Consider the following 24,698-nt stretch of genomic DNA (forward strand, 5'->3'; position numbering starts at 1 on the left):
TATCTCCAGTAGAAACAGAGTTACGAGCCTGCAAAGTATAGTCTAATGCATTTCCTATGGAGGGGTTGTTTGTTTACGTTTAGCTTAATTACTCGGCCCCTGTTTGTCGTAGCTCAATGTTTTTAGTATGGTTAGATGGGGGACAAATTGGACTATAACATATCCTAACGACATCCCGGTATCTCTAGTAGACACAGAGTTATGGGCCTGCAAAGTATGGTCTAATGCATTTTCTATTGAGGGGTTTGTTTGTTAATGTATTGCTTAATTACTTGACCCTGTTCTTTCGATTAAAAATAATAACATATCTTTAGTGTAGCGGTTATCGCATCCGCCTCACTCCCGGAAGGCCACAGGTTCGAGACCGCGAAGTTTTTTTTTTTTTTTTGCTTGGAACATGCAAAGACCTTTATAATTATCCGAACATTTGTGTCAAAGTCACATTATTTACATCCCCGTATCTCTGGTAGAACCAGAGTTACGAGCCTCCAGAATTTAGTCTAATGTATTTCCTATGGAGGGGTTTGTTTGTTTACGATTAGCTTAATTACTCGACTACTGTTTGTCGTAGCCCTAATTCTTAGTATGGCTAGATGGGGGACAAATTGGTCTATAACATACTCAAAGGACATCCCCGTATCTCCAGTAGAAACAGAGTTACGAGCCTGCAAAGTTTATTTTCAAAAATCAAAAGTAACCTTCTAACAATAAGTGAGACAAAAAATAAGTTGACGACGATATTCAGGTAGCCTCAAGTTTAAAGTATCCTTGTATGGGGAGCAAAGAGTACTATGACATATCCAAAGGAGATCCCAGTATCTCTTGTAGAACAAGAGTTATGAGCCTCCAAAGTTTAGTGCAAAAATCATAAGTAACATAATAAAAATAAGTGAGACGATACCAAAGTTGACGAACATTTTGCTTAATATCTCGGCCCCTGTTTGTCGTAGCTCAATGTTTTTAGTATGGTTAGATGGGGGACAAATTGGAATAAAACATACTAAAAGGACATCCCCGTATCTCCAGTAGAAACAGAGTTACGAGCCTGCAAAGTATAGTCTAATGCATTTCCTATGGAGGGGTTGTTTGTTTACGTTTAGCTTAATTACTCGGCCCCTGTTTGTCGTAGCTCAATGTTTTTAGTATGGTTAGATGGGGGACAAATTGGACTATAACATATCCTAACGACATCCCGGTATCTCTAGTAGACACAGAGTTATGGGCCTGCAAAGTATGGTCTGATGCATTTTCTATTGAGGGGTTTGTTTGTTAATGTATTGCTTAATTACTTGACCCTGTTCTTTCGATTAAAAATAATAACATATCTTTAGTGTAGCGGTTATCGCATCCGCCTCACTCCCGGAAGGCCACAGGTTCGAGACCGCGAAGTTTTTTTTTTTTTTTGCTTGGAACATGCAAAGACCTTTATAATTATCCGAACATTTGTGTCAAAGTCACATTATTTACATCCCCGTATCTCTGGTAGAACCAGAGTTACGAGCCTCCAGAATTTAGTCTAATGTATTTCCTATGGAGGGGTTTGTTTGTTTACGATTAGCTTAATTACTCGACTACTGTTTGTCGTAGCCCTAATTCTTAGTATGGCTAGATGGGGGACAAATTGGTCTATAACATACTCAAAGGACATCCCCGTATCTCCAGTAGAAACAGAGTTACGAGCCTGCAAAGTTTATTTTCAAAAATCAAAAGTAACCTTCTAACAATAAGTGAGACAAAAAATAAGTTGACGACGATATTCAGGTAGCCTCAAGTTTAAAGTATCCTTGTATGGGGAGCAAAGAGTACTATGACATATCCAAAGGAGATCCCAGTATCTCTTGTAGAACAAGAGTTATGAGCCTCCAAAGTTTAGTGCAAAAATCATAAGTAACATAATAAAAATAAGTGAGACGATACCAAAGTTGACGAACATTTTGCTTAATATCTCGGCCCCTGTTTGTCGTAGCTCAATGTTTTTAGTATGGTTAGATGGGGGACAAATTGGAATAAAACATACTAAAAGGACATCCCCGTATCTCCAGTAGAAACAGAGTTACGAGCCTGCAAAGTATAGTCTAATGCATTTCCTATGGAGGGGTTGTTTGTTTACGTTTAGCTTAATTACTCGGCCCCTGTTTGTCGTAGCTCAATGTTTTTAGTATGGTTAGATGGGGGACAAATTGGACTATAACATATCCTAACGACATCCCGGTATCTCTAGTAGACACAGAGTTATGGGCCTGCAAAGTATGGTCTAATGCATTTTCTATTGAGGGGTTTGTTTGTTAATGTATTGCTTAATTTCTTGACCCTGTTCTTTCGATTAAAAATAATAACATATCTTTAGTGTAGCGGTTATCGCATCCGCCTCACTCCCGGAAGGCCACAGGTTCGAAACCGCGAAGTTTCGTTTTTTTGCTTGGAACATGCAAAGACCTTTATAATTATCCGAACATTTGTGTCAAGGTCACATTATTTACATCCCCGTATCTCTGGTAGAACCAGAGTTACGAGCCTCCAGAATTTAGTCTAATGTATTTCCTATGGAGGGGTTTGTTTGTTTACGATTAGCTTAATTACTCGACTACTGTTTGTCGTAGCCCTAATTCTTAGTATGGCTAGATGAGGGACAAATTGGTCTATAACATACTCAAAGGACATCCCCGTATCTCCAGTAGAAACAGAGTTACGAGCCTGCAAAGTTTATTTTCAAAAATCAAAAGTAACCTTCTAACAATAAGTGAGACAAAAAATAAGTTGACGACGATATTCAGGTAGCCTCAAGTTTAAAGTATCCTTGTATGGGGAGCAAAGAGTACTATGACATATCCAAAGGAGATCCCAGTATCTCTTGTAGAACAAGAGTTATGAGCCTCCAAAGTTTAGTGCAAAAATCATAAGTAACATAATAAAAATAAGTGAGACGATACCAAAGTTGACGAACATTTTGCTTAATATCTCGGCCCCTGTTTGTCGTAGCTCAATGTTTTTAGTATGGTTAGATGGGGGACAAATTGGAATAAAACATACTAAAAGGACATCCCCGTATCTCCAGTAGAAACAGAGTTACGAGCCTGCAAAGTATAGTCTAATGCATTTCCTATGGAGGGGTTGTTTGTTTACGTTTAGCTTAATTACTCGGCCCCTGTTTGTCGTAGCTCAATGTTTTTAGTATGGTTAGATGGGGGACAAATTGGACTATAACATATCCTAACGACATCCCGGTATCTCTAGTAGACACAGAGTTATGGGCCTGCAAAGTATGGTCTAATGCATTTTCTATTGAGGGGTTTGTTTGTTAATGTATTGCTTAATTTCTTGACCCTGTTCTTTCGATTAAAAATAATAACATATCTTTAGTGTAGCGGTTATCGCATCCGCCTCACTCCCGGAAGGCCACAGGTTCGAAACCGCGAAGTTTCGTTTTTTTGCTTGGAACATGCAAAGACCTTTATAATTATCCGAACATTTGTGTCAAGGTCACATTATTTACATCCCCGTATCTCTGGTAGAACCAGAGTTACGAGCCTCCAGAATTTAGTCTAATGTATTTCCTATGGAGGGGTTTGTTTGTTTACGATTAGCTTAATTACTCGACTACTGTTTGTCGCAGCCCTAATTCTTAGTATGGCTAGATGAGGGACAAATTGGTCTATAACATACTCAAAGGACATCCCCGTATCTCCAGTAGAAACAGAGTTACGAGCCTGCAAAGTTTATTTTCAAAAATCAAAAGTAACCTTCTAACAATAAGTGAGACAAAAAATGAGTTGACGACGATATTGAGGTAGCCTCAAGTTTAAAGTATCCTTGTATGGGGAGCAAAGAGTACTATAACATATCCAAAGGAGATCCCAGTATCTCTTGTAGAACAAGAGTTATGAGCCTCCAAAGTTTAGTGCAAAAATCATAAGTAACATAATAAAAATAAGTGAGACGATACCAAAAATGACGAACATTTTGCTTAATATCTCGGCCCCTGTTTGTCGTAGCTCAATGTTTTTAGTACGGTTAGATGGGGGACAATTTGGACTATATCATATCCTAAGGACATCCCCGTATCTCTTGTAGACACAGAGTTATGGGCCTGCAAAGTATAGTCTAATGCATTTCCTATGGACGGGTTGTTTGTTTACGTTTAGCTTAATTACTCGGCCCGTGTTTGTCGTAGCTCAATGTTTTTACTATGGTTAGATGGGGGACAAATTGGACTATAAAATACTCAAAGGACATCCCCGTATCTCCAGTAGAAACAGAGTTACGAGCCTGCAAAGTATAGTCTAACTCATTTCCTATGGAGGGGGTTTGTTTCTTTACGTTTTGCTTAAGTACTCGGCCCCTGTTTGTCGTAGCCCAAAGTTTTTAGTATGGTTAGATGAAGGACAAATTGGACTATAACATATCCTAAGGACATCCCGGTATCTCTAGTAGACACAGAGTTATGGCCCTGCAAAGTATAGTCTAATGCATTTTCTATGGAGGGGTTTGTTTGTTCACGTATTGCTTAATTACTTGACCCTGTTCTTTCGATTAAAAATAATAGCATATCTTTAGTGTAGCGGTTATCGCATCCGCCTCACTCCCGGAAGGCCACAGGTTCGAAACCTCGAAGTTTTTTTTTTGCTTGGAACATGCAAAGAACTTAATAATTATCCGAACATTTGTGTCAAGGTCACATTATTTACATCCCCGTATCTCTGGTAGAACCAGAGTTACGAGCCTGCAAACTTTATTTTCAAAAATCAAAAGTAACCTTCTAACAATAAGTGAGGCAAAAAATAAGTTGACGACGATATTGAGGTAGCCTCAAGTTTAAAGTATCCTTGTATGGGGAGCAAAGAGTACTATAACATATCCAAAGGAGATCCCAGTATCTCTTGTAGAACAAGAGTTATGAGCCTCCAAAGTTTAGTGCAAAAATCATAAGTAACATAATAAAAATAAGTGAGACGATACCAAAGTTGACGAACATTTTGCTTAACATCTCGGCCCCTGTTTGTCGTAGCTCAATGTTTTTAGTATGGTTAGATGGGGGACAATTTGGACTATAACATATTCTAAGGACATCCCCGTATCTCTAGTAGACACAGAGTTATGGGCCTGCAAAGCATAGTCTAATGCATTTCCTTTGGACGGGTTGTTTGTTTACGTTTAGCTTAATTACTCGGCCCCTGTTTGTCGTAGCTCAATGTTTTTAGTATGGTTAGATGGGGGACAAATTGGAATATAACATACTCAAAGGACATCGCCGTATCTACAGTAGAAACAGAGTTACGAGCCTGCAAAGTATAGTCTAATGCATTTTCTATGGAGGGGTTTGTTTGTTCATGCATTGCTTAATTACTTGACCCTGTTCTTTCGATTAAAAATAATAACATATCTTTAGTGTAGCGGTTATCGCATCCGCCCCACTTCCGGAAGGCCACAGGTTCGAAACCGCGAAGTTTTTTTTTATAATTATCCGAACATTTGTGTCAAGGTCACATTATTTACATCCCCGTATCTCTGGTAGAACCAGAGTTACGAGCCTCCAGAATTTAGTCTATTGTATTTCCTATGGAGGGGTTTGTTTGTTTACGATTTGCTTAATTACTCGACTACTGTTTGTCGTAGCCCTAATTCTTAGTATGGCTAGATGGGGGACAAATTGGTCTATAACATACTCAAAGGACATCCCCGTATCTCCAGTAGAAACAGAGTTACGAGCCTGCAAAGTTTTTTTTCAAAAATCAAAAGTAACCTTCTAACAATAAGTGAGACAGAAAATAAGTTGACGACGATATTGAGGTAGCCTCAAGTTTAAAGTATCCTTGTATGGGGAGCAAAGAGTACTATAACATATCCAAAGGAGATCCCAGTATCTCTTGTAGAACAAGAGTTATGAGCCTCCAAAGTTTAGTGCAAAAATCATAAGTAACATAATAAAAATAAGTGAGACGATACCAAAGTTGACGAACATTTTGCTTAATATCTCGGCCCTTGTTTGTCGTAGCTCAATGTTTTTAGTATGGTTAGATGGGGGACAAATTGGACAATAACATACTCAAAGGACATCCCCGTATCTCCAGTAGAAACAGAGTTACGAGCCTGCAAAGTATAGTCTAATGCATTTCCTATGGAGGGGTTTTTTGTTTACGTTTAGCTTAATTACTCGGCCCCTGTTTCTCGTAGCCCAAAGTTTTTAGTATGGTTAGATGGGGGACAAATTGGACTATATCATATCCTAAGGACATCCCCTTATCTCTAGTAGACACAGAGTTATGGGCCTGCAAATTATAGTCTAATGCATTTCCTATGGAGGGGTTGTTTGTTTACGTTTAGCTTAATTACTCGGCCCCTGTTTGTCGTAGCTCAATGTTTTTACTATGGTTAGATGGGGGACAAATTGGACTATAACATATCCTAAGGACATCCCGGTATCTCTAGTAGACACAGAGTTATGGGCCTGCAAAGTATCGTCTAATGCATTTTCTATGGAGGGGTTTGTTTGTTCACGTATTGCTTAATTACTTTACCCTGTTCTTTCGATTAAAAATAATAGCATATCTTTAGTGTAGCGGTTATCGCATCCGCCTCACTCCCGGAAGGCCACAGGTTCGAAACCGCGAAGTTTTTTTTTTTGCTTGGAACATGCAAAGAACTTAATAATTATCCGAACATTTGTGTCAAGGTCACATTATTTACATCCCCGTATCTCTGGTAGAACCAGAGTTACGAGCCTGCAAACTTTATTTTCAAAAATCAAAAGTAACCTTCTAACAATAAGTGAGGCAAAAAATAAGTTGACGACGATATTGAGGTAGCCTCAAGTTTAAAGTATTATTGTATGGGGAGCAAAGAGTACTATAACATATCCAAAGGAGATCCCAGTATCTCTTGTAGAACAAGAGTTATGAGCCTCCAAAGTTTAGTGCAAAAATCATAAGTAACATAATAAAAATAAGTGAGACGATACCAAAGTTGACGAACATTTTGCTTAACATCTCGGCCCCTGTTTGTTGTAGCTCAATGTTTTTAGTATGGTTAGATGGGGGACAATTTGGACTATAACATATCCTAAGGACATCCCTGTATCTCTAGTAGACACAGTGTTATGGGCCTGCAAAGCATAGTCTAATGCATTTCCTTTGGACGGGTTGTTTGTTTACGTTTAGCTTAATTACTCGGCCCCTGTTTGTCGTAGCTCAATGTTTTTACTATGGTTAGATCGGGGACAAATTGGACTATAACATATCCTAAGGACATCCCGGTATCACTAGTAGACACAGAGTTATGGGCCTGCAAAGTATAGTCTAATGCATTTTCTATGGAGGGGTTTGTTTGTTAACGTATTGCTTAATTACTTGACCCTGTTCCTTCGATTAAAAATAATAACATGTAACGTAAAAAGCCAAAGTTTTTCAACAATATTTGACGACCATTTAATTTTTGGGCTTCCGTGGTGCAATGGTTAGCGCGTTCGGCTGTTAACCGAAAGGTTGGTGGTTCGAGCCCATCCGGGAGCGGTGTTGTGAGGTCTCAGATGTGACGTAAAAAGTCAGTGTTTTTGCACAATACCTGACGACCATTTAATTTTTGGGCTTCCGTGGCGCAATGGTTAGCGCGTTCGGCTGTTTACCGAAAGGTTGGTGGTTCGAGCCCCTCCGGGAGCGGTGTTGTGAGGTCTCAGATGTAACGTAAAAAGTCAGGGTTTTTCCACAATACCAGACGTCCATTTAATTTTTGGGCTTTCGGGGCGCAATGGTTATCGCGTTCACCTGTTTACCGAAAGGTTGGTGGTTCGGGCCCACCCGGGAGCGGTGTTGTGAGGTCTCAGATGTAACTAAAAAGTCAGTGTTTTTGCACAATACCTGACGACTATTTAATTTTTGGGCTTCCGTGGCGCAATGGTTAGCGCGTTCGGCTGTTTACCGAAAAGTTGGTGGTTCGAGCCCCTCCGGGAGCGGTGTTGTGAGGTCTCAGATGTGACGTAAAAAGTCAAAGTTTTTCCACAATACCTGACGTCCATTTAATTTTTAAGCTTCCGTGGCGCAATGGTTAGCGCGTTCGGCTGTTAACCGAAAGGTTGGTGGTTCGAGACCATCCGGGAGCGGTGTTGTGAGGTCTCAGATGTGACGTAAAAAGTCAGTGTTTTTGCACAATACCTGACGACCATTTAATTTTTGGGCTTCCGTGGCGCAATGGTTAGCGCGTTCGGCTGTTAACCGAAAGGTTGGTGGTTCGAGCCCATCCGGGAGCGTTGTTGTGAGGTCTCAGACGTGACGTAAAATGTCAAAGTTTTTGCACAATACCTGACGTCCATTTAATTTTTGGGCTTCCGTTGCGCAATGGTTATCGCGTTCAGCTTTTAACCGAGGGGTTGGTGGTTCGAGCCCACCCGGGAGCGGTGTTGTGAGGTCTCAGATGTGACGTAAAAATTCAAAGTTTTTCCACAATACCTGACGTCCATTTAATTTTTGGGCTTCCGGGGCGCAATGGTTAGAACGTTCTGCTGTTAACTGAAAGGTTGTTAGTTCGAGCCCATCCGGGAGCGGTGTTAAGAGGTCTCAGATGTAACGTAAAAAGTCATTGTTTTACCACAATACCTGACGAACATCTAATTTTTGGGCTTCCGTGGCGCAATGGTTAGTGCGTTCGGCTGTTAACCGAAAGGTTGGTGGTTCGAGCCCACCCAAGAGCGTTGTTGTGAGGTCTCAGATGTAACGTAAAAAGTCAGGGTTTTTCCACAATACCTGACGAACGTTTTATTTTTGGGCTTCCGTGGCGCAATGCTTGGCGCGTTTAGCAGTTAACCGAAAGGTTGGTGGTTCGAGCCCACCCATGAGAGGTGATGTGGGGTCTCAGATGTAGCGTAAAAAGTCATAAGTTTTCCACAATACCTGACATCCGTTTAATTTTTGGGCTTCCGTGGCGCAATGGTTATCGCGTTCATCTGTTTACCGAAAGGTTGGTGGTTCCAGCCCATCCGGGAACGTTGGTGTTAGGTTTTATAAGTAACGTAAAAAGTCAAAGTTTTTCCACAATTACTGAAGACCATTTAATTTTTGGGCTTCCGTTGCGCAATGGTTATCGCGTTCAGCTGTTAACCGAAAGGTTGGTGTTTCGAGCCCACCCGGGAGCGGTGTTGTGAGGTCTCAGATGTAACGTAAAAAGTCAGTGTTTTTCCACCATACCTGACAACCATTTAATTTCTGAGCTTCCGTGGCTCAATGTTTAGCGCGTTCGGCTGTTAACCGAAAGGTTGGTGGTTCGAACCCACCCGGGAGCGGTGTTGCGAGATCTCAAATGTAACGTAAAAAGCCAAAGTTTTTCAACAATACCTGACGACCATTTAATTTTTGGGCTTCCGTGGCGCAATGGTTAGCGCGTTCGGCTGTTTACCGAAAGGTTGGTGGTTCGAGCCCATCCGGGAGCGGTGTTGTGAGGTCTCAGATGTGACGTAAAAAGTCAATGTTTTTCCACAATACCTGACGTCCATTTAATTTTTGGGCTTCCGTGTCCGAATTGTTATCGCGTTCATCTGTTAACCGAAAGGTTGGTGGTTCCAGCCCACCCGGGAGCGGTGTTGTGAGGTCGCAATGGTTAGCGCGTTCGGCTGTAAACCGAAAAGTTGGTGGTTCGAGCCCACCCGGGAGCGGTGTTGCGAGATCTCAAATGTAACGTAAAAAGCCAAAGTTTTTCAACAATACCTGACGACCATTTAATTTTTGGGCTTCCGTGTCGCAATTGTTATCGCGTTCATCTGTTAACCGAAAGGTTGGTGGTTCAAGCCCACCCGGGAACGTTGGTGTTAAGTTTTATAAGTAACGTAAAAAGTCATAGTTTCTCCACAATACCTGACGATCATTTAATTTCTGAGCTTCCGTGGCTCAATGGTTAGCGCGTTCAGCTGTTAACCGAAAGGTTGGTTACTCCATTCCACCCGGGAGAGGTGTTGTGAGGTCTCAGATGTGACGTAAAAATTCAAAGTTTTTCCACAATACCTGACGTCCATTTAATTTTTGGGCTTCCGGGGCGCAATGGTTAGAACGTTCTGCTGTTAACTGAAAGGTTGTTAGTTCGAGCCCATCCGGGAGCGGTGTTAAGAGGTCTCAGATGTAACGTAAAAAGTCATTGTTTTTCCACAATACCTGACGAACATCTAATTTTTGGGCTTCCGTGGCGCAATGGTTAGTGCGTTCGGCTGTTAACCGAAAGGTTGGTGGTTCGAGCCCACCCAAGAGCGTTGTTGTGACGTCTCAGATGTAACGTAAAAAGTCAGGGTTTTTCCACAATACCTGACGAACGTTTTATTTTTGGGCTTCCGTGGCGCAATGCTTGGCGCGTTTAGCAGTTAACCGAAAGGTTGGTGGTTCGAGCCCACCCATGAGAGGTGATGTGGGGTCTCAGATGTAGCGTAAAAAGTCATAAGTTTTCCACAATACCTGACATCCGTTTAATTTTTGGGCTTCCGTGGCGCAATGGTTATCGCGTTCATCTGTTTACCGAAAGGTTGGTGGTTCCAGCCCATCCGGGAACGTTGGTGTTAAGTTTTATAAGTAACGTAAATAGTCAAAGTTTTTCCACAATTACTGAAGACCATTTAATTTTTGGGCTTCCGTTGCGCAATGGTTATCGCGTTCAGCTGTTAACCGAAAGGTTGGTGTTTCCAGCCCACCCGGGAGCGGTGTTGTGAGGTCTCAGATGTAACGTAAAAAGTCAGTGTTTTTCCACCATACCTGACAACCATTTAATTTCTGAGCTTCCGTGGCTCAATGTTTAGCGCGTTCGGCTGTTAACCGAAAGTTTGGTGGTTCGAACCCACCCGGGAGCGGTGTTGCGAGATCTCAAATGTAACGTAAAAAGCCAAAGTTTTTCAACAATACCTGACGACCATTTAATTTTTGGGCTTCCGTGGCGCAATGGTTAGCGCGTTCGGCTGTTTACCGAAAGGTTGGTGGTTCGAGCCCATCCGGGAGCGGTGTTGTGAGGTCTCAGATGTGACGTAAAAAGTCAAAGTTTTTCCACAATACCTAACGTCCATTTAATTTTTGGGCTTCCGTGTCCGAATTGTTATCGCGTTCATCTGTTAACCGAAAGGTTGGTGGTTCCAGCCCACCAGGGAGCGGTGTTGTGAGGTCGCAATGGTTAGCGCGTTCGGCTGTAAACCGAAAAGTTGGTGGTTCGAGCCCACCCGGGAGCGGTGTTGCGAGATCTCAAATGTAACGTAAAAAGCCAATGTTTTTCAACAATACCTGACGACCATTTAATTTTTGGGCTTCCGTGTCGCAATTGTTATCGCGTTCATCTGTTAACCGAAAGGTTGGTGGTTCAAGCCCACCCGGGAACGTTGGTGTTAAGTTTTATAAGTAACGTAAAAATTCAAAGTTTTCCCACAATACATGACGAACATTTATTTTTTGGGCTTCCGTGGCGCAATGGTCAGCGCCTAAAAATTAAATGTCGTCAGGTATTGTTGAAAAACTTTGTCTTTTGACGTTACATTTGAGACCTCACAACACCGCTCCCAGGTGGGCTCGAACCACCAACCTTTCGATTAACAGCCGAACGCGCTAACCATTGAGCCACAGAAGCTCAGAAATTAAATGGTTGTCAGGTATTGTGGAAAACTTATGACTTTTTTGCTACATCTGAGACCCCACAACACCTCTAACGGGTAGGCTGGAACCACCAACCTTTCGGTTAACAGCTGAACGCGCTAACCATTGCGCCACGGAAGCCCAAAAATTAAATGTTCGTCAGGTATTGTGGAAAACTTATGACTTTTTACGTCACATCTGAGACCTCACAACACCGCTCCCGGGTGGGCTCGAACCACCAACCTTTCGGTTAACAGCCGACCGCGCTAACCATTGCGCCACGGAAGCCCAAAAATTAAATGTTCGTCAGGTATTGTTGAAAAACTCTGACTTTTTACGTTACATCTGAGACCTCACAATAACGCTCCCGGATGGGCTCGAACCACCAAACTATCGGTTAACAGATGAACGCGATAACCATTGCGAAAAGGAAGCCCAAAAATTAAATGGTCTTCAGGTATTGTGGAAAAACTTTGACTTTTTACGTCACATCTGAGGCCTCACAACACCGCTCCCGGGTGGGCTCGAACCACCGACCTTTCGGTTAACAGCCGAACGCACTAAGCATTGCGCCATGGAAGCTTAGAATTTAAAATGTTGTCAGGTATTGTGGAAAATCTTTGGCTTTTTACGTAACATTTGAGATCTCACAACACCGCTCCCGGGTGGGCTCGAACCACCAACCTTTCGGTTAACAGATGAACGCGATAATCATTGCGCAACGGAAGCCCAAAAATTCTATCGTCGTCATGTATTGTGGAAAAACTTTGACTTTTTACGTCACATCTGAGACCTCACACCACCGCTCCCGGATGGGCTCGAACCTCCAACCTTTCGGTTAACAGCCGAACGCACTAAGCATTGCGCCAAGGAAGCTTAGTATTTTAAAATGTTGTCAGGTATTGTGGAAAAACTTTGGCTTTTTACGTTACTTTTGAGATCTCACAACACCGCTCACGGGAGGGCTCGAACCACCAACCTTTCGGTTAACAGATGAACGCGATAACCATTGCGCAACGGAAGCCCAAAAATTATATCGTCGTCAGGTATTGTGGAAAAACTTTGACTTTTAACGTCACATCTGAGACCTCACAACACCGCTCCCGGATGGGCTCGAACCACCAACCTTTCGGTTAACAGCCGAACGCACTAAGCATTGCGCCACGGAAGCTTAGAATTTAAAATGTTGTCAGGTATTGTGGAAAAACTTTGGCTTTTTACGTTACATTTGAGATCTCACAACACCGCTCCCGGGTGGGCTCGAACCACCAACCTTTCGGTTAACAGATGAACGCGATAACCATTGCGCAACGGAAGCCCAAAAATTATATCGTCGTCAGGTATTGTGGAAAAACTTTGACTTTTAACGTCACATCTGAGACCTCACAACACCGCTCCCGGATGGGCTCGAACCACCAACCTTTCGGTTAACAGCCGAACGCACTAAGCATTGCGCCACGGAAGCTTAGAATTTAAAATGTTGTCAGGTATTGTGGAAAAACTTTGGCTTTTTACGTTACATTTGAGATCTCACAACACCGCTCCCGGGTGGGCTCGAACGACCAACCTTTCGGTTAACAGATGAACTTGATAACCATTGCGAAAAGGAAGCCCAAAAATTAAATGGTCTTCAGGTATTGTGGAAAAACTTTTATATTCTGGGTTACAGCTGACACCTCACAACACCGCTCCCGGATGGGCTCGAACCACCACCCTTTCAGTTAACAGACGAAAGCAAAAACATTGCGCCACGGAAGCTTAGAATTTAAAATGTTGTCAAGTATTTTGGAAAAACTTTGGCTTTTTACGTTACTTCTAACACTTCACACCAACGTTTTCGGCTGGGCTTGAGTCACCAACCTTTCGGATAACAGCCGAACGCGCTAACCATTGCGCCACGGAAGCCCAAAAATTGAAAGGCCGTCAGGTATTGTGGAAAAACTTTGACTTTTTACGTCACATCTGAGACTCCACAACACCGCTCCCGGATGGGCACAACCACCAACCTTACGGTTAACAGCCGAATGCGCTAACCATTGCGCTACGGAAGCCCAAAAAATAAATGTTCGTCAGGTATTGTGGGAAAAGTTTGACTTTTTACGTCACATCTGAGACCTCACAACACCGCTCCCGGGTGGGCTCGAACCACCGACCTTTCGGTTAACAGCCGAACGCACTAAGCATTGCGCCACGGAAGCTTAGAATTTAAAAGGTTGTCAGGTATTGTGGAAAAACTTTGGCTTTTTACGTTACTTTTGAGATCTCACAACGCCGCTCCTGGGTGGGCTCGAACCACCAACCTTTCGGTTAACAGATGAACGCGCTAACCATTGAACCACGGAAGCTCAGAAATTCAATGGTTGTCAGGTATTGTGGAAAAACTTTGACTTTTTACGTCACATCTCAGACCTCACAACACCGCTCCAGGATGGGCTCGAACCACCAACCATTCGGTTAACAGCCAAACGCACTAAGCATTGCGCCACGGAAGCTTAGAATTTAAAATGTTGTCAGGTATTGTGGAAAAACTTTGGCTTTTTACGTTACATTTGAGATCTCACAACACCGCTCCCGGGTGGGCTCGAACGACCAACCTTTCGGTTAACAGATGAACGTGATAACCATTGCGAAAAGGAAGCCCAAAAATTAAATGGTCTTCAGGTATTGTGGAAAAACTTTTATATTCTGGGTTACAGCTGACACCTCAACACACCGCTCCCGGATGGGCTCGAACCACCACCCTTTCGGTTAACAGACGAAAGCACAAAACATTGCGCCACGGAAGCTTAGAATTTAAAATGTTGTCAAGTATTTTGGAAAAACTTTGGCTTTTTACGTTACTTTCGAGATCTCACAACACCGCTCCCGGGTGGGCTCGAACCACCGACCTTTCGGTTAACAGCCGAACGCACTAAGCATTGCGCCATGTAAGCTTAGAATTTAAAATGTTGTCAGGTATTGTGGAAAAAGTTTGGCTTTTTACGTTACTTTTGAGATCTCACAACACCGCTCCCGGGTGGGCTCGAACCACCAACCTTTCGGTTAACAGATGAACGCGATAACCATTGCGCAACGGAAGCCCAAAAATTATATCGTCGTCAGGTATACTGGAAAAACTTTGACTTTTTACGTCACATCTGAGACCTCACAACACCGCTCCCGGATGGGCTCGAACCACCAACCTTTCGGTTAACAGCCGAACGCGCTAACCATTGAGCCAAGGAAGCTCAGAAATTCAATGGTTGTCAGGTATTGTGGAAAAACTTTGACTTTTTACGTCACATCTGAGACCTCACAACACCGCTCCCGGGTGGTTTCGAACCACCGACCTTTCGGTTAACAGCCGAACGCACTAAGCATTGCGCCACGGAAGCTTAGAATTTAAAATGTTGTCAGGTATTGTGGAAAAACTTTGGCTTTTTACGTTACTTTTGAGATCTCACAACACCGCTCCCGGGTGGGCTCGAACCACCAACCTTTCGGTTAACAGATGAACGCGATAACCATTGCGCAACGGAAGCCCAAAAATTATATAGTCGTCAGGTATTGTGGAAAAACTTTCACTTTTTACGTCACATCTGAGATCTCACAACACCGCTCCGGGATGGGCTCGAACCACCAACCTTTCGGTTAACAGCCGAATGCGCTAACCATTGCGCCACGGAAGCCCAAAAAATAAATCTTCGTCAGGTATTGAGGGAAAACTTTGACTTTTTACGTCACATCTGAGCCCTCACAACACCGCTCCCGGGTGGGCTCGAACCACCGACCTTTCGGTTAACAGCCGAACGCACTAAGCATTGCGCCATGGAAGCTTAGAATTTAAAATGTTGTCAGGTATTGTGGAAAAACTTTGACTTTTTACGTCACATCTGAGAAGTCACAACACCGCTCCCGGATGGGCTCGATCCAACAACCTTTCGGTTAACAGCCGAACGCACTAAGCATTGCGCCACGGAAGCTTAGAATTTAAAATGTTGTCTGGTATTGTGGAAAAACTTTGGCTTTTTACGTTACATTTGAGATCTCACAACACCGCTCCCGGGTGGGCTCGAACCACCAACCTTTCGGTTAACAGACGAACGCGATAACCATTGCGCAACGGAAGCCCAAAAATTATATAGTCGTCAGGTATTGTGGAAAAACTTTGACTTATTACGTCACATCTGAGACCTCACAACACCGCTCCCGGATGGGCTCGAACCACCAAACTTTCAATTAACAGCCGAACGCACTAACCATTGAGCCACGGAAGCTCAGAAATTCAATGGTTGTCAGGTATTGTGGAAAAACTTTGACTTTTTACGTCACATCTGAGACCTCACAACACCGCTCCCGGATGGGCTCGAACCACCAACCTTTCGGTTAACAGCCGAACGCACTAAGCATTGCGCCACGGAAGCTTAGAATTTAAAATGTTGTCAAGTATTGTGGAAAAACTTTGGCTTTTTACGTTACATTCGAGATCTCACATTACCGCTCCCGGGTGGGCTCGAAGGACCAACCTTTCGGTTAACAGATGAACGTGATAACCATTGCGAAATGGAAGCCCAAAAATTAAATGGTCTTCAGGTATTGTGCAAAAACTTTTATATTCTGGGTTACAGCTGACACCTCACAACACCGCTCCCGGATGGGCTCGAACCACCACCCTTTCGGTTAACAGACGAAAGCACAAAACATTGCGCCACGGAAGCATAGAATTTAAAATGTTGTCAGGTGTTGTGGAAAAACTTTGGCTTTTTACGTTACTTTTGAGATCTCACAACACCGCTCCCGGGTGGGCTCGAACCACCAACCTTTCGGTTAACAGATGAACGCGATAACCATTGCGCATCGGAAGCCCAAAAATTATATCGTCGTCTGGTATTGTGGAAAAACTTTGGCTTTTTTAGTTACATTTGAGATCTCACAACACCGCTCCCGGGTGGGCTCGAACCACCGACCTTTGAGTTAACAGCCGAACGCGCTAACCATTGAGGCACGGAAGCTCAGAAATTCAATGGTTGTCAGGTATTGTGGAAAAACGTTGACTTTTTACGTCACATCTGAGATCTCACAACACCGCTCCGGGATGGGCTCGAACCACCAACCTTTCGGTTAGCAGCCGAATGCGCTAACCATTGCGCCACGGAAGCCCAAAAAATAAATGTTCGTCAGGTATTGTGGGAAAACTTTGACTTTTTACGTCACATCTGAGGCCTCAAACACCGCTCCCGGGTGGGCTCGAACCACCGACCTTTCGGTTAACAGATGAACGTGATAACCATTGCGAAAAGGAAGCCCAAAAATTAAATGGTCTTCAGGTATTGTGGAAAAACTTTTATATTCTGGGTTACAGCTGACACCTCACAACACCGCTCCCGGATGGGCTCGAACCACCAACCTTTCGGTTAACAGACGAAAGTACAAAACATTGCGCCACGGAAGCTTAGAATTTAAAATTTTGTCAGGTATTTTGGAAAAACTTTGGCTTTTTTACGTTACTTTTGAGATCTCACAAAACCGCTCCCGGGTGGGCTCGAACCACCGACCTTTCGGTTAAGAGCCGAACGCACTAAGCATTGCGCCATGGAAGCTTAGAATTTAAAATGTTGTGAGGTATTGTGGAAAAACTTTGGCTTTTTACGTTACTTTTGAGATCTCACAACACCGCTCCCGGGTAGGCTCGAACCACCAACCTTTCGGTTAACAGATGAACGCGATAACCATTGCGCAACGGAAGCCCAAATATTATATCGTCGTCAGGTATTGTGGAAAAACTTTGGCTTTTTTACGTTACTTTTGAGATCTCACAACACCGCTCCCGGGTGGGCTCGAACCACCGACCTTTCGGTTAACAGCCGAACGCACTAAGCATTGCGCCATGGAAGCTTAGAATTTAAAATGTTGTCAGGTATTGTGGAAAAACTTTAACTTTTTACGTCACATCTGAGACCTCACAACACCGCTCCCGGGTGGTTTCGAACCACCGACCTTTCGGTTAACAGCCGAATGCACTAAGCATTGCGCCACGGAAGCTTAGAATATAAAATGTTGTCAGGTATTGTGGAAAAACTTTGGCTTTTTACGTTACTTTTGAGATCTCACAACACCGCTCCCGGGTGGGCTCGAACCACCAACCTTTCGGTTAACAGATGAACGCGATAACCATGGCGCAACGGAAGCCCAAAAATAATATCATCGTCAGGTATTGTGGAAAAACTTTGACTTTTTACGTCACATCTGAGATCTCACAACACCGCTCCGGGATGGGCTCGAACCACCAACCTTTCGGTTAACAGCCGAATGCGCTAACCAATGCACCACGGAAGCCCAAAAAATAAATGTTCGTCAGGTATTGTGGGAAAACTTTGACTTTTTACGTCACATCTGAGGCCTCAAACACCGCTCCCGGGTGGGCTCGAACCACCGACCTTTCGGTTAACAGCCGAACGCACTAAGCATTGCGCCACGGAAGCTTAGAATTTAAAATGTTGTCAGGTATTGTGGAAAAACTTTGGCTTTTTACGTTACATTTGAGATCTCACAACACCGCTCCCGGGTGGGCTCGAACGACCAACCTTACGGTTAACAGATGAACGTGATAACCATTGCGAAAAGGAAGCCCAAAAATTAAATGGTCTTCAGGTATTGTGGAAAAACTTTTATATTCTGGGTTACAGCTGACACCTCACAACACCGCTCCCGGATGGGCTCGAACCACCAACCTTTCGGTTAACAGACGAAAGCACAAAACATTGCGCCACGGAAGCTTAGAATTTAAAATGTTGTCAGGTGTTGTGGAAAAACTTTGGCTTTTTACGTTACTTTTGAGATCTCACAACACCGCTCCCGGGTGGGCTCGAACCACCAACCTTTCGGTTAACAGATGAACGCGATAACCATTGCGCAACGGAAGCCCAAAAATTATATCGTCGTCTGGTATTGTGGAAAAACTTTTATATTTTGGGTTACATTTGACACCTCACAACACCGCTCCCGGGTAGGCTTGAACCACCAACCTTTCGGATAACAGCAGAACGCGCTAACCATTGCTCCACGGAAGCCCAAGAATTAAATGGTCGTCAGGTTTTGTGGAAAAACTTTGACTTTTTACGTCACATCTGAGACCTCACAACACCGCTCCCGGATGGGCTCGAACCACCAACCTTTCGGTTAACAGCCGAACGCGCTAACCATCGCGCCAGGAAGCCTAAAAATTAAATGGTCGTCAGGTATTTTGGAAAAACTTTTACATTTTGGGTTACATCCGACACCTCACAACACTGCTCCCGGGTGGGCTCGAACCACCAACCTTTCGGATAACAGCCGAACTTGCTAAAAATGCGCCACAGAAGCCCGAAAATTTAATGGTCGTCTGGTATTGTGTAAAAACTTTGGCTTTTTACCTTACATCTGAAACCTCACAACACCGCTCCCGGGTGGGCTCGAACCACCAACCTTTTAAATAACAGCTGAGCGCGCTAACCATTGCACCACGGAAGCCCAAAAATTAAACGGTCGTCAGGTATTGTGGAAAAACTTTGACTTTTTACGTCACATCTGGGACCTTACATCACCGCTCCCGGATGGGCTCGAACCACCAACCTTTCGGTTAACAGCCGAACGCGCTAGCCATTGCGCCACGGAAGCCTAAAAATTAAATGGTCGTCAGGTACTGTGGAAAAACTTTGGCTTTTTACGTCACATCTGAGATCTCACAATACCGCACCCGGGTGGTCTCGAACCACCAACCTTTCGGTTAACAGCCCAACGCGCTAACCATCGAGCCACGGAAGCTCAGAAATTAAATGGTTGTCAGGTATAGTAGAAAACTTATGAATTTTTACGTTACATCTGAGACCCCCACACCTCTCCAAGTTGGGCTCGAACCACCAACCTTTCGAATAACAGCTGAACGCGCTAACCATTGCACCACAGAAGCCCAAAAATTAAATGGTCGTCAAGTAATGTATAAAAACTTTGGCTTTTTACGTCACATCTGAGGACTCACAACACCGCTCCCGGGTGGGCTCTTACCCAGGTCTCAGATGTGACGTAAAAAGTCATAAGTTTTCCACAATACCTGACGACCATTTAATTTTTGGGCTTCCGTGGCGCAATGGTTAGCGCGTTCAGCTGTTAACCGAAAGGCTGGTGGTTCAAGCCCACCCGGGAGCGGTGTTGTGAGGTCTCAGATGTAACGTAAAAAGTCAGAGTTTTTCCACAATACCTGACAACCATTCAATTTCTGAGCTTCCGTGGCTCAATGGTTAGCGCGTTCGGCTGTTAACCGAAAGGTTGGTGGTTCGAGCCCACCCGGGAGCGGTGTTGCGAGATCTCAAATGTAACGTAAAAAGCTAAAGTTTTTCAACAATACATGACGACCATTTAATTTTTGGGCTTCCGTGGCGCAATGGTTAGCGCGTTCGGCTGTTAACCGAAAGGTTGGTGGTTCGAGCCCATCCGGGAGCGGTGTTGTGAGGTCTCAGATGTAACGTAAAAAGTCGGTGTTTTTCCACAATGCCTGACGATCACCTAATTTTCGGGCTTCCGTGGCGCAATGGTTAGCTCGTTCAGCTGTTAACCGAAAGGTTAGTGGTTCTAGCCCACCCAGGAGCGGTGCTGTGAGGTTTCAGATGTTTTCCTCAATAATAAATCGTTTTTATTATGTTATTAAACGTTTAAAAACTATATTTAAACATGTAGTGTATTAAACTAAAAGCACTTTGAAAATGTTTCATTTTCGCGCAAAAAATCAAATATAGAAAATTCTAGTTATGCGCCACACACATAGATGGAGCTACCGACGAATGATAAAGTATACTTGTTGAAAAAACCGGGCGCGCGAAGCGTAGATTTGATGTGTAATTTTAGGGGCTTATATGTTCCAAGCTCTTTGTTACTTATAACACTTCACACTAACGCTCCAGCGTGGGCTCTAACCACCAACCTTTCAGTTAACAGCCGAACGCGCTAACCATCGTGCCAGGAACCCTAAAAATTAAATGGTCGTCAGGTATTGTGGAAAAACTTTTACATTTTGGGTTACATCCAACACCTCACAACACTGCTCCCGGGTGGGCTCGAACCACCAACCTTTCGGATAACAGCCGAACTTGCTAAAAATGCGCCACAGAAGCCCGAAAATTTAATGGTCGTCTGGTATTGTGTAAAAACTTTGGCTTTTTACCTTACATCTGAGACCTCACAACACCGCTTCAGCTGTTAACCGAAAGGTTGGTGGTTCAAGCCCACCCGGGAGCGGTGTTGTGAAGTCACAGATGTAACGTAAAAAGTCAGAGTTTTTCCACAATACCTGACGACCATTTAATTTTTGGGCTTCCGTGGCGCAATGGTTAGATTGTTCGGCTGTTATCCGATAGGTTGGCGGCTCAAGCCCAACCGGGAACGTTGGTGTTAAGTTTTATAAGAAACGTAAAAAGTCGTAAGTTTTTCCACAATACCTAACAACCATTTAATTTTTTGGCTTCCGTGGCGCAATGGTTAGCCCGTTCATCTGTAAACCAAACGGTTGGTGGTTCCAGCCCACCCGGGAGAGGTGTTGTGGGGTGGGGTCTCAGATGTAGCGTAAAAAGTCATAAGTTTTCCACAATACCTGACGACCATTTAATTTTTGGGCTTCCGTGGCGCAATGGTTAGCGCGTTCAGCTGTTAACCGAAAGGTTGGTGGTTCAAGCCCACCCGGGAGCGGTGTTGTGAGGTCTCAGATGTAACGTAAAAAGTCAGAGTTTTTCCACAATACCTGACAACCATTCAATTTCTGAGCTTCCGTGGCTCAATAGTTAGCGCGTTCGGCTGTTAACCGAAAGGTTGGTGGTTCGAGCCCACCCGGGAGCGGTGTTGCGAGATCTCAAATGTAACGTAAAAAGCTAAAGTTTTTCAAAAATACATGACGACCATTTAATTTTTGGGCTTCCGTGGCGCAATGGTTAGCGCGTTCGGCTGTTAACCGAAAGGTTGGTGGTTCGAGCCCATCCGGGAGCGGTGTTGTGAGGTCTCAGATGTAACGTAAAAAGTCGGTGTTTTTCCACAATGCCTGACGATCACCTAATTTTCGGGCTTCCGTGGCGCAATGGTTAGCTCGTTCAGCTGTTAATCGAAAGGTTAGTGGTTCTAGCCCACCTAGGAGCGGTGCTGTGAGGTTTCAGATGTTTTCCTCAATAATAAATCGTTTTTATTATGTTATTAAACGTTTAAAAACTATATTTAAACATGTAGTGTATTAAACTAAAAGCACTTTGAAAATGTTTCATTTTCGCGCAAAAAATCAAATATAGAAAATTCTAGTTATGCGCCACACACATAGATGGCGCTACCGACGAATGATAAAGTATACTTGTTGAAAAAACCGGGCGCGCGAAGCGTAGATTTGATGTGTAATTCTAGGGGCTTATATGTTCCAAGCTCTTTGTTACTTATAACACTTCACACTAACGCTCCAGCGTGGGCTCTAACCACCAACCTTTCAGTTAACAGCCGAACGCGCTAACCATCGTGCCAGGAACCCTAAAAATTAAATGGTCGTCAGGTATTGTGGAAAAACTTTTACATTTTGGGTTACATCCAACACCTCACAACACTGCTCACGGGTGGGCTCGAACCACCAACCTTTCGGATAACAGCCGAACGCACTAAGCATTGCGCCATGGAAGCTTAGAATTTAAAATGTTGTCAGGTATTGTGGAAAAACTTTAACTTTTTACGTCACATCTGAGACCTCACAACACCGCTCCCGGGTGGTTTCGAACCACCGACCTTTCGGTTAACAGCCGAATGCACTAAGCATTGCGCCACGGAAGCTTAGAATATAAAATGTTGTCAGGTATTGTGGAAAAACTTTGGCTTTTTACGTTACTTTTGAGATCTCACAACACCGCTCCCGGGTGGGCTCGAACCACCAACCTTTCGGTTAACAGATGAACGCGATAACCATGGCGCAACGGAAGCCCAAAAATAATATCATCGTCAGGTATTGTGGAAAAACTTTGACTTTTTACGTCACATCTGAGATCTCACAACACCGCTCCGGGATGGGCTCGAACCACCAACCTTTCGGTTAACAGCCGAATGCGCTAACCAATGCACCACGGAAGCCCAAAAAATAAATGTTCGTCAGGTATTGTGGGAAAACTTTGACTTTTTACGTCACATCTGAGGCCTCAAACACCGCTCCCGGGTGGGCTCGAACCACCGACCTTTCGGTTAACAGCCGAACGCACTAAGCATTGCGCCACGGAAGCTTAGAATTTAAAATGTTGTCAGGTATTGTGGAAAAACTTTGGCTTTTTACGTTACATTTGAGATCTCACAACACCGCTCCCGGGTGGGCTCGAACGACCAACCTTACGGTTAACAGATGAACGTGATAACCATTGCGAAAAGGAAGCCCAAAAATTAAATGGTCTTCAGGTATTGTGGAAAAACTTTTATATTCTGGGTTACAGCTGACACCTCACAACACCGCTCCCGGATGGGCTCGAACCACCAACCTTTCGGTTAACAGACGAAAGCACAAAACATTGCGCCACGGAAGCTTAGAATTTAAAATGTTGTCAGGTGTTGTGGAAAAACTTTGGCTTTTTACGTTACTTTTGAGATCTCACAACACCGCTCCCGGGTGGGCTCGAACCACCAACCTTTCGGTTAACAGATGAACGCGATAACCATTGCGCAACGGAAGCCCAAAAATTATATCGTCGTCTGGTATTGTGGAAAAACTTTTATATTTTGGGTTACATTTGACACCTCACAACACCGCTCCCGGGTAGGCTTGAACCACCAACCTTTCGGATAACAGCAGAACGCGCTAACCATTGCTCCACGGAAGCCCAAGAATTAAATGGTCGTCAGGTTTTGTGGAAAAACTTTGACTTTTTACGTCACATCTGAGACCTCACAACACCGCTCCCGGATGGGCTCGAACCACCAACCTTTCGGTTAACAGCCGAACGCGCTAACCATCGCGCCAGGAAGCCTAAAAATTAAATGGTCGTCAGGTATTTTGGAAAAACTTTTACATTTTGGGTTACATCCGACACCTCACAACACTGCTCCCGGGTGGGCTCGAACCACCAACCTTTCGGATAACAGCCGAACTTGCTAAAAATGCGCCACAGAAGCCCGAAAATTTAATGGTCGTCTGGTATTGTGTAAAAACTTTGGCTTTTTACCTTACATCTGAAATCTCACAACACCGCTCCCGGGTGGGCTCGAACCACCAACCTTTTAAATAACAGCTGAGCGCGCTAACCATTGCACCACGGAAGCCCAAAAATTAAACGGTCGTCAGGTATTGTGGAAAAACTTTGACTTTTTACGTCACATCTGGGACCTTACATCACCGCTCCCGGATGGGCTCGAACCACCAACCTTTCGGTTAACAGCCGAACGCGCTAGCCATTGCGCCACGGAAGCCTAAAAATTAAATGGTCGTCAGGTACTGTGGAAAAACTTTGGCTTTTTACGTCACATCTGAGATCTCACAATACCGCACCCGGGTGGTCTCGAACCACCAACCTTTCGGTTAACAGCCCAACGCGCTAACCATCGAGCCACGGAAGCTCAGAAATTAAATGGTTGTCAGGTATAGTAGAAAACTTATGAATTTTTACGTTACATCTGAGACCCCCACACCTCTCCAAGTTGGGCTCGAACCACCAACCTTTCGAATAACAGCTGAACGCGCTAACCATTGCACCACAGAAGCCCAAAAATTAAATGGTCGTCAAGTAATGTATAAAAACTTTGGCTTTTTACGTCACATCTGAGGACTCACAACACCGCTCCCGGGTGGGCTCTTACCCAGGTCTCAGATGTGACGTAAAAAGTCATAAGTTTTCCACAATACCTGACGACCATTTAATTTTTGGGCTTCCGTGGCGCAATGGTTAGCGCGTTCAGCTGTTAACCGAAAGGTTGGTGGTTCAAGCCCACCCGGGAGCGGTGTTGTGAGGTCTCAGATGTAACGTAAAAAGTCAGAGTTTTTCCACAATACCTGACAACCATTCAATTTCTGAGCTTCCGTGGCTCAATGGTTAGCGCGTTCGGCTGTTAACCGAAAGGTTGGTGGTTCGAGCCCACCCGGGAGCGGTGTTGCGAGATCTCAAATGTAAC

General features: G+C 44.0%; 2 non-coding genes across 2 annotated transcripts; both read right to left on the minus strand.

Annotated features, from left to right (window-relative positions):
- Positions 1 to 16,644: 16,644 nt before the first annotated feature.
- Positions 16,645 to 16,717, minus strand: TRNAS-GCU (transfer RNA serine (anticodon GCU)). The gene has a single exon. It is a non-coding gene; the product is annotated as a tRNA-Ser (tRNA).
- A 368-nt stretch (positions 16,718 to 17,085) lies between these two features.
- TRNAK-CUU (transfer RNA lysine (anticodon CUU)) lies at positions 17,086 to 17,158 on the minus strand. Its single transcript has one exon. It is a non-coding gene; the product is annotated as a tRNA-Lys (tRNA).
- Between the last annotated feature and the right edge of the window lie 7,540 nt (positions 17,159 to 24,698).

This window comes from Phalangium opilio, unplaced genomic scaffold, assembly GCF_054372755.1.
Source record: "Phalangium opilio isolate 3A_F unplaced genomic scaffold, DU_Popi_V2 ptg000101l_1, whole genome shotgun sequence".
Lineage (NCBI taxonomy): Eukaryota > Metazoa > Arthropoda > Arachnida > Opiliones > Phalangiidae > Phalangium > Phalangium opilio.